This window comes from Antedon mediterranea, chromosome 11 (assembly GCF_964355755.1).
Source record: "Antedon mediterranea chromosome 11, ecAntMedi1.1, whole genome shotgun sequence".
NCBI lineage: Eukaryota > Metazoa > Echinodermata > Crinoidea > Comatulida > Antedonidae > Antedon > Antedon mediterranea.
In genome coordinates, this window is record NC_092680.1 from 13,016,074 (window position 1) to 13,023,715 (window position 7,642).

Sequence of the window (7,642 nt, forward strand, 5' to 3'; positions counted from 1 at the left end):
ATAGGTTCTGGTGAAGAAACAGGTGTAAGTTTATGATGCTTTATATTTAGATAATATAATCTTTTGTATCATTTAACTGTAGCCTACTAGATAATTACAAATTACTGACTCAATTATACTATAATCTAGGCCTAGGCCTACTGTTAAATTGAAGTAATGGTAATACAGTAATGATGAATCGATCATTTTCTATAAATCTAGTTTAATATGATTGTTGAGCTATTTAGCTTAGATGTTCCAATTGTTATACCAATTGATTATTTAATTACAATGACGGCTTTAATTATCCATTAATTTACAGTTTAAACCGTTCGATCTATCGTTCGTTCCACTGCTGTGTGTTCGTTCAACATCTATCCATTGTGTGCTCAACCAATTGTTCGACCATTCAACCAATCGTTTTACCAATTTGTCAAATCGTTCGTTTCATTTCCGTGTTGAATAAACATTATTTATCTATACCTTTGTGAACGCGTTTAATTCGTTTTGACTCCCAGAACCGCACGTGACGTCAAGGTTACATAAGTTTAAAATCTATCTTCTACTGTAATAATCTATCTCTAAGATGTTTGACGTTGAACCAAGTGATTCAGTGAGTTGCGTAAGCTCCAAACGCTCATCATCGAGCAGCAGATCTAGGATCCGGGTTAAGGCTGAAGCTGCAGCATTAGGGAACGAGCTGCCAGACAGAAAGAAATGCATGACTTGGAAATGCAGGAATTGGTGCTCAAACAAAAGAAGGCTGATGTGGAATTGCAAATTGAAATCGGGGCAATTGAAGCAGCCGACAAAGTTTACAACGAAGCTGAACAGGACGAGGATGAGGCAGTAGATCGTGAACTCGAAGATCTTTCTCTACCAAAGCTTCAAATTGAAACAACCACTCCCAAACTTCCATCAGGAAATCTGCCCGACCAACGATTTGCTCCTGATTATCGAGCAGAATATGTTCCAAAGGAGGAGACAGAACTGTTAGGGAATCCTATGCTGTGGCAGCCTACACCTCAACCAGCAGTGTTCCAACCATTTAATCTGGATGCTCCTGTATTCCACCAACACAAGCAGATCGATGCCATAGATAGACTGGCATCCACAATGATGAGAGCACAAGATAAGCAAAATGAAGCATTGAGACAGATCGTCCAACAACAGAAACAAAGTGTTACTGCGCTTACCTTGCCTAACCCGTCAATGAAGTTATACAGTGGCAATCCTGCTGAATACTGCGAGTTTGTCACTTCATTCAAACATCTTGTTGAGAACAAAACTGTGAGCCAGAGTGCAAGACTGCACTACTTGGTACAGTACACGACTGGGGCTGTACAAGAGTTGATGAGAAGCTGTCTATCGATGAGTGATGATAAAGGATATGTTGAGGCGAGACGCTTGCTAAAGGAAAGATATGGACAAGCATACAAGATAGCTGCTGCCCACGTTCAACTCTTGCTGGATTGGCCGATTATCAAAGTCGAGGATGGCATAGCTCTACAACGCTTCTCTACTCAACTAACAAGCTGTGCAAATACACTTCAGGAAATTGGATACCTTAGCAAGCTAGATAATCCAGACAATCTTCGGAAAATCATTGAACGTCTTCCGTATCGACTAAGGCTAAGATGGCGGGAAGTGGTTGACACTATCATCGTAAAGGAAAAGAGAGATGTGAATATTAAGGATATTACCAAGTTTGTCACCGATAAGGCTAGGGTAGCAACTCATCCAGTCTTTGGTAAAATAGAGCCAGTGAAGTCTACCAATTCTCCAAATTCGGATAAATTATCGACCAACCACAAATCTAGCAGTTATGCCGTTCACAATTCTCAGTCAAACACACCTGTAACATCACAACCAACGTGTCCGCTATGCTGTGAGGACCATTGGCTCTCCAGATGTGAGCAGTTCCGACGGAAGTCACTCAACGACCGATGGAAATGTGTAAATGACAAGAAAATCTGTATCAACTGTCTTATATCCGGATGCACGAAGAAACACTCAACATATTTACATCCCAAAGGTGAGACTGCAAGTAATGCTGGTACTGTTGCTGTACAACCAGTTCAGACGTCTCCAGCAACCTTCAGTGGTGAACAGGTCAACATGTCGGCATCGAGAAGCACATCAACTGTTACTGGTCTTGCTGCCGTACCTGTGAGAGTCAAGGCTCCAGGAAGTGCCAAGCTTGTAGAAACCTATGCATTTCTTGATAGTGGATCCAACACAACTTTCTGCACCACTGGTCTACTAAAGCAATTAGGGATATCATCGAATACTGTAGACTTATCATTGACAACCATGAACGGAGTAAATAGACCAATCCAGTGTGAACTTACAAAGTTGGAGATTTTGGATTTAAATCATGGACATTCCGTCTTACTTCCAAACGTATATTCAGTGCAAACCCTACCAATTTCTACCGATACGATCGCTACTCCAGATGACATCAACAAATGGCCTCACCTAGCTGGGATTAAAGTAGATAAAATAAATGCAGATATTGGTATTCTCATTGGAAGTGATGTGCCAGAATTGCTACAACCGCTGGAAGTACGCGAATGCCACGACGGTGGTCCATTCGCCACTAGAACACTATTTGGCTGGGTTGTCAACGGCCCATTGGGAAGGAAGAACTCTGGATCAACACACTGCGCTAACTACATTGATTCACATGAAGAGTTGTCAACACAGTTCAAGGACTACTGTAATCTAGAATTCAATGACAGCCTGTACAACCCTGCAGATGAAGCATCAAGAGGTATGACAGTAAATGAATTATTGATCAATCAACGTTGGAAGGAAGGTCCAGAATTCCTAAAGCAACCTGAGAGGACATGGCCACAAAGACCAGCAAACATGGGTGAAATCCCACAAGATGACCCAGAGGTAAAGGCAAAATCCACAGTCTGTGCTACTGGTATAAATGTAATTGACTCGATTTCATCAGTCATTAACTACTACTCATCATGGGAGAAGTTGAAGAAGTCGTTTGCATGGATTTTGAAGTACAAAGAAAAGTTACGAGAAGTGGTTCGCAGGCGTAAGGCTGGAGACGATGTTTCGTTTAATAGAAATGACACAGTTGATCCAATCAATATTTTGGAGATGAAAGGTGCTGAAATTGCTATCACGAAGCATGTACAGAAATGCTTTGAAGACGAGCAAGTTTGTCTGAAGCATGTAAGCCTATCTCAACCCGGCAATACCAAAAAGCAACAAGCACTACCAAAATCCAGCAAGATCTACAAACTCGATCCCATCTTAAGTGAGGGAGTGATCAGAGTAGGGGGCCGTCTTCAAAATTCACCTATCAACGGTGAAATGAAACATCAGATAATCCTACCAAAGAATCACCACATAGTGAAGCTCATTACTACATACTATCACCATTTATCAGGACACAGTGGACTAGAATACACACTGTCCCTAGTTCGACAGAAGTTCTGGCCGATTGATGCACGTACTGCAGTGAAGAAAGTTCTAAACGAGTGTTTCAGCTGTAAGAGACGCCAATCATCAGTTGGGAAACAAAAAATGGCTTCACTTCCGCAAGACCGAGTAACACCTTCGAAGCCACCGTTCACGTACGTTGGTGTTGACTGCTTCGGCCCATTCGAAGTAAAAAGGGGGAGGTCAAATGTGAAGAGATATGGTGTCCTTTTCACGTGTCTCACTGTACGAGCAATCCACATCGAAGTTTCAAACTCACTTGACACGGAGTCATTCATGAATGCTATGAGAAGATTCATAGCACGAAGAGGACAGGACAATATTCACGTCGTAATAACCTTAGATTCTACGGTTTACAGGACTCGACAAAGTCAACTGATGATTTGGTGGCGGAGGTTATTCGCGACAAAATGGGTATCACTTTCAAGTCCGACGATATTGAAGTATCTCATCGAATCGGTCCTATTACTGACAAGCCTAGGCCAATAATTGTTCGGTTCAATTCAATCAGGACCCGTATAACAATGTGTTTGCAGCCAAATCCAAACTGAAGGGTATGCCGGTTTATATCTCGGAAGACCTAACAAAAGCAAATTTCAATCTCTTTTGGAAGGTAAGACACCATGATGGAGTTCAACGTGCCTGGACTAACAGATGCAAGATATGGGCCCTGTGTAAAGGTGAAGAAAAACCCAAGCATATCAAGAATGAAAATGATTTTGAACGACTGATTGCTGAACATTAAGAACGTTTAGACTGTGCGGTGTCATTAACAGTACGTTTCTTACCGACGGAATTTGACCATTATTAATTTGTTGATTTTAGATAGCAAAAACGTGTTCTCTTGTTTTTATTTCAATGTTTACTATGTTCGTTTGGCTAAGTGTTCTCATATGTGCTAGCGTTTTTAAAGTGAGTACTTTACTTATTTTTTTTACTGATAATGGATAATTTATTTATCATAAATTTGGGGCGTAATAATGTTCTAATGTGCATGCTTTTAATGTGCGGCGATATACATCCAAATCCTGGTCCGGAACAGTTTACAGTTTGCCATATTAACATACGTAGTCTAATCGTTCCAGGTAAACTAGCTGAAATTCAACACCTAGCAAATTTAAATAACTATGATATTATTGCTTTAACAGAAACATGGCTAGATCAAACTATCTTGAACCATGACATTTTACTAGACGGTTATCAAGAACCTATTAGAAATGATAGAAACCGCCATGGCGGCGGATGTGCTTTTTACATATCTAATTCTATACACTTAGTTAATTCCCATATTTGTAATGATCTCTTGTCAGATGTGATAAGGTGTGAAATACAAGTTTCAAACTGGACGATTTTGACTTATGTATGTTATAGGCCACCACAAAGTGATGTTCAATCTGATCAGGATCTACTTGACTATTTTCAAAACAGTACTAATAACTTTGTTTTGTCTCGACACAGCTTAACTTTAATGATGGGCGATATGAATGCTCAAAATAACAACTGGTACAATGATGGAAACACAAATAGATTTGGAAAATCATTTTACGAATTTTTACAACAAAACGGTTTAACTCAACACATCAATATGCCAACACGTTGTATAAAAGACCAACGGTCTTGTATTGACCATATAGTTACTAGTCAAAATGTATATATTAATGATTTTGGTGCATTGTGCCCACTTTTAAATTGTGATCACAGTCCAGTATATGCAAATATTGATATTCGTATCACACGGGACAAGCCATACAATCGTAAAATATATCTTTTTGAAAAAACTGATTTTAATTTATATCGTAATGCTCTTAATTCTGTAAATTGGGAAGAAGTTTATTCATCTTCAAAGGTTGAAGATGTTTGTCATAATTGGATTGACTTATTTAATAATTGTGTTGATAACTATATTATATCTAAAATTATAACTGTGCGTCCTAATGACAAGCCTTGGATTAATGCGCATATTAGAACTCTTATTCGCAAAAGAAATCGCGCCCATTCCACTCGAAATAACTCAAATTCGCATATGCAACGTTTTAAGAAAATTCGCGCAAAAGTTGTTAAAGCAATAAGAAAAGCTAAACAAACTTTTTTGGATAAACAATTTGATTTATTAATGAATAAAAACTGTGATTCAAAAACTTGGTGGTCTACCATAAATTCAGTTTGTAATTCCAAACAATATTATAAGATTCCTCCAATCAAATTAAACGATGATGTCCTAACTTTAAATAGTGAGAAAGTTAAAGCGTTTAACAATTATTTTAAATCTCAATCGTTTATTCCTAATCATGATGATTTTCCTTCGGACTTCACATATAGAACTGCATCGAGACTCTCAACTCTCAAATTATCTGTTGATGAGATCATGAAATTATTAACTATGCTGGATAAAAACAAGGCGATGGGACCTGATGAAATTCACAGTATCATACTAATAGAATCTGCTGAAATTATTGCACCACATTTGACAAAGCTTTATAACTTCTGCATAAGCCAAGGATATTTTCCTGTGGAATGGAAAAAATCAAATGTCATTCCTCTGCATAAAAAAGGCAATAAATCCCTTATTGAGAACTACCGCCCTATATCCATACTTTCTAACTTTGCAAAAATTTTTGAGCGTGCAGTTTTTGATATAGTATATAAATACTTTGTGGATAATAAACTTCTTACTCAATTCCAATCTGGTTTTACACCAGGTGACTCGACAACGTATCAACTTCTTTATCTTATAGATACATTTAATAGAGCTTTAGATTTAAGGAAAGAAGTAATCTCGGTATTTTTGGATATTTCCAAAGCCTTCGATAAAGTTTGGCATAATGGGATTATATACAAATTAAATCAATATGGAATTAATGGCACTCTTCTAAAATGGTTCCAAAGTTACTTAAACTCACGTGAGCAACGTGTTATTATTGAAGGAACTACCAGTCCTTGGGTGACCATTACAGCAGGAGTACCCCAAGGATCTGTTTTGGGTCCATTTTTATTTATTGTATTCATAAATGATATGGTTGATAATATCAAATCTAATATTAGTTTATATGCAGATGATACTTCGTTATATGATATTTGTACAGATCGTAATATTTCAGAACAAAAATTAAATGGTGATCTTAATGTCATTTATAATTGGGCAAAAAAATGGAAAGTAACATTCAATGCTAACAAAACGAAAGCTATACTGTTTACACGTAAACATTTAGATAACTATGTTAATTTAAATTTCAATAATGTAAATCTACAATTTGTAAATGATCATAGGCATCTTGGTGTAATGCTTAATGCAAAACTCAAGTGGGATTCCCATATCCAATCTGTAATTAACAAAGCGTCTTTCTCTTTAAATATGCTACGTCGTGTCAAACATATTCTACCTCGACAGGCTCTCTGTCACATTTACATATCACACGTTAGACCATTAATGGAATATGCAGCTCCTGTTTGGTGTAATATCCCAGTTAAATTAAGTGATGAACTAGAAAATATCCAGATTTCTGCAGGTAGAATATGTACTGGTGCGTGGAAACATACAAGTCATAATGCATTAAGACAAGAATTAGGCTGGTTATCATTGGAAAAACGTAGACAATTTCTTAACCTAATACTGTTTTTTAAAATTATTCATAAGTTAACACCAGTGTATCTTTACTCCTTATTTAATTTTTCTGACAATATTGAAGTTTATAACTTGCGTAACATCCGAAATATAATAATTCCATTTTGTAAGACCACATCATATCGTTTATCTTTTGTCCCATCTATTATAACACATTGGAATGAGTTAAATAATGAAATAAAAAATTCCTCATTTCTTGTTGAGTTTAAAAAATTGCTACTGAAATCCAATTTGTTTGAAACAAAAAAACGTTCTTATTATGATACAGGTGATAAGAAGATTAACCAAATTCACACTAGAATCCGACTTGGTTTCAGCTGTCTCAATTCGCATTTATTCTTACATGGACTTCGGGACAATCCAAATTGTACTTGTGGCTTTAATGTTGAGAATCCGCTTCATTTCTTATGTTACTGCCCTAATTATAATACACAAAGAGATATTCTACTTGTAAGCGCTAACTCAATTATTGAGGATATCTTAGCCAAGGATTTTTCTTTAACATTTAATTTTACATTTTTAAGTGAAATTTTTATTTTTGGTTCCGATCTTCTTTCGAATTGTGAAAATGCTTTA